The 10,890-nt window shown below is 37.7% G+C and overlaps 1 pseudogene; it reads right to left on the minus strand.

Annotated features, from left to right (window-relative positions):
* Positions 1–4,829: 4,829 nt before the first annotated feature.
* LOC127543152 (dTDP-D-glucose 4,6-dehydratase-like) lies at positions 4,830–10,458 on the minus strand (annotated as a pseudogene).
* Between the last annotated feature and the right edge of the window lie 432 nt (positions 10,459–10,890).

Genomic DNA, 10,890 nt, shown 5'->3' on the forward strand with positions numbered 1-10,890 from the left:
AAACGGAGGCATAATAAAGTAGCAGTGTTCGAGAGGCAACAGTTATAGCTGCGATTGTAATTCTCATAGAAAGGCAGAGAAAGTGTTTAATAAAGGCTAAAGAGGGAGGTAAAGAAAGTTCCAAAGAAAATGGATTTTTGTTTATTTTTGGAGAAAATATCTAATTGAAGAAAAGAGCACAGAAGGAATGGAAAAACATCTCAGGCAATAGAAATAGTATGAGAAAAGACACAGATGAGAATAAACACAGCCCATGCTAAGAGTGAGGAAGAAGTTCCCAAGGATGGATTGCTCTACATTGGGGGTGGTATGGGAAATAAAAGTTTTGAGCCACGTTGTTCCCATGATCACTTGGAATGGAGAGCACCTTCACCAATGGTTTTAGAAATCAATAAGCATTTGCTAAATCCCTATGCTAGGCACGGCACACTGAGATGATAAAGGCAAAAAGAGCCCCTGTCCTCAAGGAACAAAGTCATTGGAAGAGACAACATGGTGACAATTATCTGCAAATAAGATTTATACAAGGTCATTTGGAGGAAGTCTCAGAGGGAAGGCACTAACACTAAAGCGGACTAGGAAGCTTGTCTTACAGAAAACCAATTTTATCAGAGATGTGAAAGAAGCCAGGGAACTCAGGAGGTAAAGCAGAACACTTCAGGCATGGAAGACAGAGTGCCTGGAATCTGAAGGGTATTGCAAAGAACAGCAATGAGCTCTACTGTAGAAATGTGGGTGGTGGGATGGCACAAAAGTGGGAGAAGAGGAGTAAGTGAGTTTTACAAGCCATGCCGAGAATTTGAGATTTGATCCAGGAGGCAATAGTAAGCTACTGGAATTAGAGAGAGAGAGAGAGAAAGAGAGAGAGAGAGAGAGAGAGAGAGAGAGAGAGAGAGAGAGAGAGACAGACAGACACGCCTATATGGATGCCATTGGTAGGTGAGTGTCAAGAGACTTCAGGATGACAGACCAGTCAGAAGGCTTATCGAAATACAAGGTGATCAAGAACCTTGCACCATGGCAGCTGGAGTATCAGAAGAGAGAAAGAAGTATACACAAGAGATATTGCAAAGGTAGAATAGATAGGACCTAACAGCAGATTGCTCTTGGGAGTAGGAAGGCATTGGTGATGGAGAAGGTTAGTTATTCCACTGACAGGAAAAGGGAGGGTTTGGGAAAGAAAGAAAGCTTACATTTGAGTTTGAGACTCTCTAATGGACATTTGGAGACCTAAGAAGGGAAGTTAGGAAATTAGTAAGGGCTGGATAAATAGAAATGAGAATAATCTGCTGAGAGCTGATCATTGAATCCATGGGAACTGATGAGATCACCAAGTGAAACAGTATAGAGGGAGAAATGAAGAGGGCCCAGGAAAGAGCCTTGAGAGACACCACAGGTTAGCAGACACCACCTAAAGATACAGCCAAGGAAAATTAGTAGTCAAAATATGTATGAAGAGAATCAGGAGAGTATCCTGGGGAAGATGATTGTTAACAGCACAAGAGGACGGAGAGAGGTCAAGGCTGATTGAATTCATATTCATAAACCATTAATATTTTTTCCATTTAATTCCAAAAACCAACAAAAATATGATTATATCACTAGTTGTAGTAAAAGCTTCTTATAAGATACAACACTAATTCCCGTTAGAAACCTTAGGAGCACTAGAATAAATGAACTTTCTCTAAAATGATAAGGAGTATCCCCCAAACTGAGAATTATTGTAATGGAGATAAGGCCAGGCCCTGCTAAAGAGGTCAGGGGTAAGCAAGGATGTTCACCATTACTATTCAGGATATGTCTAGAGATGCTAGCTATAGTAGCAAGGCAAGAGAAAGATATTGACAGAATAAGCATATAGAATGAGGAAACAAAAGTATCGTTCTTTGTGGATATAAAGATAGGGAACCCTTCCATTTCAAGAAAAATTCTAAAATAATTAACTTCAGCAGAGTTGTAAGACATAAAATAAACCCACACAAATCATCTTTAATTCTGTATATACCCAAAAAATCCAGTAAGAAGAGAGAGAAAAAGAAACTGCAAAATTGCCACAGACAATACAAAATACTTGGTGGTCCGTGCCAAGACATACAGGAATAACATGAACAAAAGCACAAAACACTCTACACAAATATAGATTTTCATAATTGGAGAAATGGTCATTTTGCCAATGTAATAAAAATGGCAATATTATTGGAATTAATTTACTTATTCAGTGCCAAAAGATTACTTTGTAGAGCTAGAAAAAATAATGAAATTTATCTGGAGGAACAAAGGGCCAAGAATATCAAGGGAAGTAATGGGAGGGAGGGTAGTGAGAAGGAAAGGGACCTAGCAGTCCTGATCTCAAACTACATCACAAAGCTATAGTCAATAAAAGAGTTTCATACCGGGGAAGAAAAAGAGGGAGGGACAGCTAGGTGGTGCAGAGGATAGAGCACTGTACTTGAAATCAAGAAGACTTTTATTCCATGAGTTCAAATCTCATCACAGACACTAGCAGTATGATCCTGGACAAGTCATTTAACTCTGACTCAGTTCCTTTCTCATCTGTGAAAATAAGCTGGAGAATGGCAGGAACCACTTCCTATCTTTGACAAGAACCTTTTCTCACCCCCCAAAAGGCCCCGAAGATTCAGACACCTAAAATGGCAACAGTAACAACAAAAAGAAAAAAAGTGGTCGATCCATGGTACACAATTCGGTAACAATAGAGTGAAGCAAACAAGCATAGTAAATTAGCATTAACTGAAAGATCCAAACTAGTGGGACAAGAACTTTCTATCTGCTAAAAAACTGATTGGAAAACTGCAAAGCAATCTGGCAGAAACTACATATAGATCAATATCTCACATCATACACCGTGGCAAGGTCCAAATAGGTATACGATTTAAACCTAAAAGATGACATCCTAAACAAATTAAAGACGATGGAAGAATTTACCTGCCAGTTCTATGGATAGGAGAAGAGTTCATGGATAGACGAGATAACGAGGCTCACAATAGAAAATGCACAATTTCAATTAAAGTTAAAAAGGTTTTGCACAAAAAACAGATGCAGCTAATATTAGAAGAGAAGCAGAAAATTGTGGGGGAATGTTTTTATTGAACATTTCTCTGATAAAGGTCTCATTTCTGAGCTATATGGGAAACCAAGTCAAATTGATTAGATCCCCAGTTAATGGGGATATGAAGAGGTGGTTTCAAAGGAAATTCAAGCTAACAGTAGCTATACGCAAAAATGTTTTAAATGACTAATAGAGAAATGCAAATTAAAACAATTTTGAGGTTCCCTCTCATACCCTCAGACTGATGAAAATGATAAGAAAAGGAAAATGGCATATGCCAGAGGAGCTATGAGAAAACAGGCACATTAATGCACTGTTGGTAGACTCATTGACTGGCCCAACCATTCTTGAAAGCAATTTGCAACTATGCCTATGAAGATATTAAACTGTGCATATCCTTTGATCCAGCTATGTTTACACATAAAAGAAAACAAAGAGGAAAAGTACATAGATATACACACACACATACATACATACATACATACACACACATTATATAGTGGCTCTTTTTGTGGTAGCAAAGAATTGGAAACTGAGGGGTACCAATAGGCAGCCAGATGAAACAATGGGTAGAGTGCCTTGGAGTCAGGAAAATCTGAGTTCAGAATTGATCTCAGATATTTACTACTTACGTGACTGTGGGTAAGTCACTTAATCCTGTTTCAATTTCCTTATCTGTAAAAATGAGCAGGAGAAAGAAAAGGCAAACTATTGCAGTAACTTTACCATAAAAATCCTAAATGACATGATGAAGAGTTGGACACAACTGAAACAACTGAACACCACCGTCACCCATCAATAAGGTAATAGATAAACAAGATATGGTATAGTTATGTGAGGTAATACTAAGAAATGTATAAGATATTATGAAGGGGAGTGTTTTAGAAGAAAAAAAAAAAACTTGGTAAGCCTTTTATAACCAAAGGGAAGTAAACAGATTCAGGGAACAATGTATATATTAACAATCACAATGGCACGCTAATAAGAATACAGAAGGTAAAATATTCAATGTTAATTCTCAAAAAAATTTTTAAAAGCTTCTGCATAAATAAAACCACTCAGTTAAAATGAGAAAAAAAAGAGTTAACTGGGGGAAAATCATTGCCACAAACTACCTTGATAAAGATCTCATTACCAAGATAGATAAGAAATTGATTCACGAAAAAGAGCCATTCCCCAGTTGAAAAATTGCTAAATTTTATGAATGAGTTTTCAAGGGAAGGAATCCAAGCTATCATTAGTGATAAAAACATATTCCAAATCACTAGTAATTGGGAAAATGCAAATTTAAAAAATCCAAATTAAAATCATCAACTCAGTCATTCTAAGTGACAATAAAAGAAAAAGATAAATATGGGATGAAATACAGAAAAATAGACAAATTAATTCACTGTGGGGAGAGCCCTCAAGTGTTGTAGTCATTCTGGAAAGCAATTTGAAACTGTGCCCATGAGATTACTAAAATATACATACTCGATGACCCAGCAATACCACTATGAAGACTGAACCCCAAAGAGGTCAAAGAAATAAAAAGGACCCATATGTGCAGAATATTTATGAACCACATCAAACCACACAGCTGGGTTTTTTGTTGTGACCAAGTGGTCAAAATTAAAGGTATGCCTATTAATAGAGAAATGGCTTAAAAGGTAGTATATGAATATAATGTATATTCATATATATTCATAGTATAATATAAAAGGTAGTACATGAATGTAATAGAATAATCTTATACCATAAGAAATGTTGAAATGGGTGACTACAGAGAAAATTGGGAAGTCTCATGTGACTTGATGCGGAGCAGGAGTGAGTAGAACCAGATAAAGTCGGGTCCTATTTTATAAATTTCACCTGGTTTCCCGTTTTTTGGATAACAAGAAAAGCTTCTACTATGTCAGCAGCTTAAAGGACATTTCTGTTTTGGAGTCCTGAACCATGAATGTAACCTTTTCTGTCGTGTTGCAATAAAGATTAAAATCTTGGAATAACCTTTCCTGGATATTGATGTGGTTCATAAACATTACTGTTCTTTGCGCTAACAAGTGGAAACTTAGACTGTTCCCAGTAAGACTATAGAAGACCTTCTGGAGCTGCATCAGATGATGCATAGGGGTTTGTAACCCCTCAGCTCATCAAACTCCTCATCAAGGCTACCTCCACGTATTTTATCAGTGCTCACGTAAATGAATTTCTTTACTCTGGCTTCATGAGCAACACTCACCAAAATATAGGTACCATAAATGTTGACATAGGTAAATGTCAGGGCACAAACCAGTGAAAGATAAGCTTGAGTTGCAAAATGTAGCACTCAATCTTCTGAGTTACAAAGCATAGTTACATGAAGTGAGATTCAGATATCATCCTGTATAAACCAGTAATTTTGTTTGTTAGTAAAACCTTTTATTTCCAGGTTTTTCAGGCTTGCATAGAAGTCCAGCTTGTCAAGATTTACCATCACACAGTCTGGATAATCTACTAGAGAGACTATCCCGTGTGATGCAATGAAGTCGGCAGCGCCTGCGACCAGGGGTAATTTGGTGAAGCTGCTCAAGAGACCAGGAACCTTCCCTCAAGTGGCAGCCAACAGCCCTCATGTCTATTTCTTTTAATGTTTCACTGATGCCTTTCTTTTCTTTTTTGGGGGGCCACAGCTATCACTAGAACTTGAGTTTTGATTGGAACTGGAATGTTGTGTGGGCAGTTCTAGGTGCTACATTTTAGTAAGAGTAAGCATCTGGGCACATCTGAGAGAAGAAGGGACTGAAAATTATGCCATCTGAGAAATAGCTGAATGAATTGATGATGTCTGGCCTAGGGAAGAGAAGACTCAGATAGTGGGATGGTACCTCCCATTTGGAAAAATAGTCAACAGATAAAATTATAACCAAAAATAGGCTCTGACCATAAAAATGAATCAACTTAATGAAAGAGGGCCTGAATATTTCAAAGTGAGTGGGGAAAAAGTTTTATATAAATCCAAAACCAACTCAAACAAAGAAAAAACAAAGGTGCAGACAAATTTAAATGCAAGTTCTATAAAGTATTTAAAGAGCAACAAATACCTATGTTCCAAAAATTATTCTTAACAATTAAGAAATAAAAATTGCTACTTAACTTCATTTATGAAAATTTTACAAATAAAATTGTAACACTTGCCTTACAACAAAGCCAAAAATTATGCACTGTGATCAAGTTAAGCCAACATGTGATAGAAATCATTTTCAAATCCACATGGTTCAACCACTAAATGGAATCAAACCTTTGATAGAATACAGGATCCATATATGTTATAGCCATTAAAAACACTGACGGGGAAGGGACTTAGAGGTAATATCCAAATCTAAGATTGAGGATTATTTACAATGGGGAGGTCCTAGAAACTTTCCCAGTGAGTAAAGGAGTAAAGGGGAGGATGCCTCCTCTAACCCAAAGCTTTTGAGCTTAGTTCTAGAAACGCGGGCTGTAGTAATAAGAGAAAGAGGAAGAAATCAAAGGTGTAAACACTGGCCAATAAGAGACAAACTCATCCCGGGATTTACTTAGACAATGCCTGAAAAATCTATAAAATATGACCAGTAAATATGACCAGTAAAAAAGCCGGATTCAAAATAAATATTCAGCATTTCTATAGGGATAGGGAATAGATCTGTGATTTTACAGTTGGCCAGAAGTTCCAGGTGAGTAAACACCATCTACTGATGCAGGTCGGTAACTTCTCTCTCTACAACTTATATTCTTAAAAAGTATTCCCGGGGATCAAGAAGTTCAGTGGCTTGCTTAGGTTCACAGAGTCAGTCCAGTCCAGAGGTTACATCTGAACTTCCAATCTGATATTATAAAATTCCATTTAAAATAAACACAAAAATGTAAAACATGTGACTGTCAATCTATCAAAATATACTCAGAACTTATTTAAATGCTAATATGAAACACTTGTAACCAACATCCCCTCCAAGACTACTTCTCAGTTTCCGCTAGTACTAGCAGACTGGGTCCCCACAGAGTGCCTGCTTACTCCTCTTAGGATTCTAAGGGTGACTCGAAGGACTTGGACTTCTCTAATACTACTGTTTACGAGCTCCAATCCTACCTACTAGCCATTGATGATCAATTCTCCCATCAGAGTTAATTAGCTTTAGTTGGGGTATTTACTAAGCAGGTGCAATAAGAACACTTGATACATCAGAGCTCTCAAAGTGATTAAGAACTTATTCAAAACTAGTTTATGCCTTTCATTGGTTGATTGATAGAAGTGTATAGACCTTGTTCGTGCTTAGTTTAAACATTTTGTTGATTGACTGATTCTGTAACCCAAAGAGATGTTCTCATCTGATAAAGGTATCAAGGCACAGAGCTCATGTTAATTGAGGTTGAGTAGTCTTGGACACCCTTTTTACATATGCTTTACAGTGGCTCAAATAATGGGAGAATCATTCATCATTAGTGGTTGAGTCATGTCAATATTAAGAATATCATGGTATTAACTAAATTAATTATATACTTAGACTAAATTTCCGAGAGGATGATCAATAGAATCAGAAAAAAGATTCACGTGAAAGAACAAAAGGTCTAGGATCACAAAGGAAATTATTTTTAAAAAAGGAAATACAGGATTATTTATTATTATTATCAGACCTCGAGCTATATTAAAAATTAGTACGCATTAGAAGTATGATTTAAAAAATACAAAAGTAGGTCAGGTAGAAAGAGAATGCATAAACAAGACCCCAAATTAATCTAGCACAGTAGCCCAGAGTTTGATAAATCCCAAAAGACAAGCTTCTCGTAGAAGGATGCCCTTATTCAATACACACTGCTGAAAAAATACTAGAAGTACTTTTGGTAGAAAATAGGTTTTGATCACCAACTTGCACCATATATCACAATTAGCTCCGAATAAATAGAAATTTAAAAATAAATTCTAACATAAAAATGCAAGGAGAAAGGAGGAAGGTATGTTTCCTATCTGTGATCGGGAGAGCCTGGATAAAGATGAAGAAAAGGAGACTGAGAAGGAATGCTCAGGAGGAGAAATAAGAGAAAGAACTATCATGACAGTATCCAGAACATGATCCTCAAAAGCTGCAGAAAGCTTAAGAAGCATGAGAAGTGAGAAGCCAGTAGATCTGGTAATTGCGAGATCAAAGGTAACCTTGGAGAGAACAGTTTCAATCTGAGGATAAGGTCAGAATCCGTATAGAGGAGAGCCAAGAAAGAGGAGAGTGAGAAGAGGGGAAGTGAAGGCATCTATTTTAGATGCTTTTCTGAAGTTTTGCTAAGGAGAGGAGAAAAGATGGTGGCGAGTAGGGATAATTAGATCTTGTGAGGGTTTTTAAGGATGTTAGAGACATGAGCATGTTTATAGGCAAGAAGGAAGCAACTAGACATGGTAATATTGAAGATTAGTGACAGAATGGATAGAGAAGATGAGAAGGGATGGAATCAAGTATTCACTTAAAGGAGTTTGCCTTGGCAAAGAGAATCGTCTTGTCTTTAGGCAAAGCATGGATGAGGGAGAATATGGCGAGAGAAGATATATGAATGGTGGGAAATGAGCAGGAAGGCAGGTCTTCATTTTTTCTCATGAAGTAAAAGCAAAATTTCTCAGTCGAGAGAGTGGGGGAAAGGGTGCTAGGGAAGGCTGGAGGAGAGATAAAGTAGTTTTGCAAAGCTGCTGTAGTGAATGGGATAATGAATCACTTAGGATGTTACAAAAGAATGGAAAACTTGCATCAGTGAGTTTCAGTTGAGATTATATAACACATTTGTACTCGGCCCATTCACAACAGGTTCATGATTGTTTGCAGCTTCAATCAATGGGAATGAAGGAAGGCTGGGTGGGAGACGGTGGAAGGCTTCATGGAAAAGTTGTGGAGTGAAGTGTCCAAAGGCAGGGTGACTAGATCTGGGACTGAAGTAGAGTCCTTGGGAAAGCAGTAGGCCAAATACAGAAGACAGGAAGTCTGTAGCTTAGATCTGAGTGTTCATACTTATTGATTACATGCTTTCAATATAGCAGTTCTTAGTTTCTGGATATAATGAATGGGCTGTCAGCTTATTCTAGTCAGAAAGAGGCTTTCTAGTCACACCTCAGCATATCAGAGATGCAGATAGCGCTGAAAAGACGAAGCCCAGAAGTAGGTAGCGGGAAGCAGTGTTCAACGGAGACGACAAAGCCAGGGAGGTGATGCACTCAGAGATTAGAAATGCACCAGAAAGCAAAAGAGGAATGGCTGTTAGCCTCAATACAAAGACACCATATCCTGGAGCTCTATGTAGTAATATGCTTTTCAAATAAGAGCTTGACAAAAGGGCCCTTTGGAATTAGCTAAGACTGTCCACTCTAATGATAGAAATTAAAACAAACATATTCCTTACATCTTTTTTTTTTAATTTTCAAAATATATGTATGGATAATTTTCGATCTTCACCCTTGCAAAATTTTGTGTTCCAAATTTTTCCCCCACCCCCAGCAAGTAATCCAACATACATTAAACATGTGCAATTCTTCTACACATATTTCCACATTTATCAGACTGCACAAGGAAAAGGAAAGAAACAAAATTTCAGAAAAAAACAACAGAAAGCGTGAAAATACTATCTTGTGATCCACACTCAGTCCCCACAGCCCTCTCTCTGGGTGTAGATGGCTCTCTTCATCATAAGATCATTGGAATTGGCCTGAATCATGTCATTGTTGTAAAGAGCTACATCCGTCAGAACTGATCATCACATAGTCTTGTTGTTGCCATGTACAGGTTCTTTATTCAGCTAACAATACATTGAGCCAAAGAATCATAAATAAAGTAATGATTTGTGAAATCTGTGAACTGGTTAAGAGAGAGGGTTTATTTACTAGGATCTACAATTCTGAATGATTGAATGACCAAGACAAAATCTTGTCATAATATTGTACAGTACAAATTGTTATGAGTCAATGGGATTTAGCATGAGACAAAAACAATTGCAAAGTGTCAAGGCTCAGTCTGGTACTGTATGAGCTTTCAGAGAAAGATCACTCTAGCCTGAAGTAGAGCCAGTCATACTGACAGAGATTCATTTAAAAGGTGGATTGGAAAGGTGACCTTTTCCATCTAGACTGGCCAAGATGCTGCCCTTCCACTCCTGCCTTAACGAAAGTTCCACATGAGATTTTTTCCAATGAGCTAGACCACTCTTTCCCAATTGTATCAAGTATGAAGAACTCATACTAGGATCAAAGAAGTTGTCAGATGTATACATAATAGTAGCTTTCCTGGCCTGTGATTCCATCACTATGAGGATTATGCACTATACAAACCTACATACGTAAAACCACAGAAAGCTGCCAGGGGACACTGGTAGTTTAAGGCCCAGAGTCTTAAAAACTGTAGGTTGCAATCCCACATGGGGTCTTGTAACTGAATGTGGGGAGTGCAAAATAATGATTTATTAGCAGTAAATGTTTGATTTGTATGCCTACTTTATATACCTATAACACCTGAGGTCATGTAAAAATTTCTCAGGTGAAAAAGAATTGTGACTCAAAAAAGCCATGGCCTAAGGGACTTGCCCAGCATTATACAGCTGGTCTATGTCTGAGGCAGGACTTGAATTCAAGCTTTCCTGACTTCAAAGTTAACCTTCTCTCCACTATGCCATGCTGCTTCTCATACTCATACTGACATGTTCATTTATTTATAGGTTTGCATTTGGTTGGAAGGACTCCTCATAACTCAGTAGATCCACTGGCTGACAGGGCACAGGGAGCAACAGCCTTTGGGGAGAATTCAGATATCAAAGAGGAATTCTGCCTACTTCATTTGGCCCGAGACTGGTTC

The sequence above is a fragment of the Antechinus flavipes genome, chromosome X, assembly GCF_016432865.1.
Source record: "Antechinus flavipes isolate AdamAnt ecotype Samford, QLD, Australia chromosome X, AdamAnt_v2, whole genome shotgun sequence".
Lineage (NCBI taxonomy): Eukaryota > Metazoa > Chordata > Mammalia > Dasyuromorphia > Dasyuridae > Antechinus > Antechinus flavipes.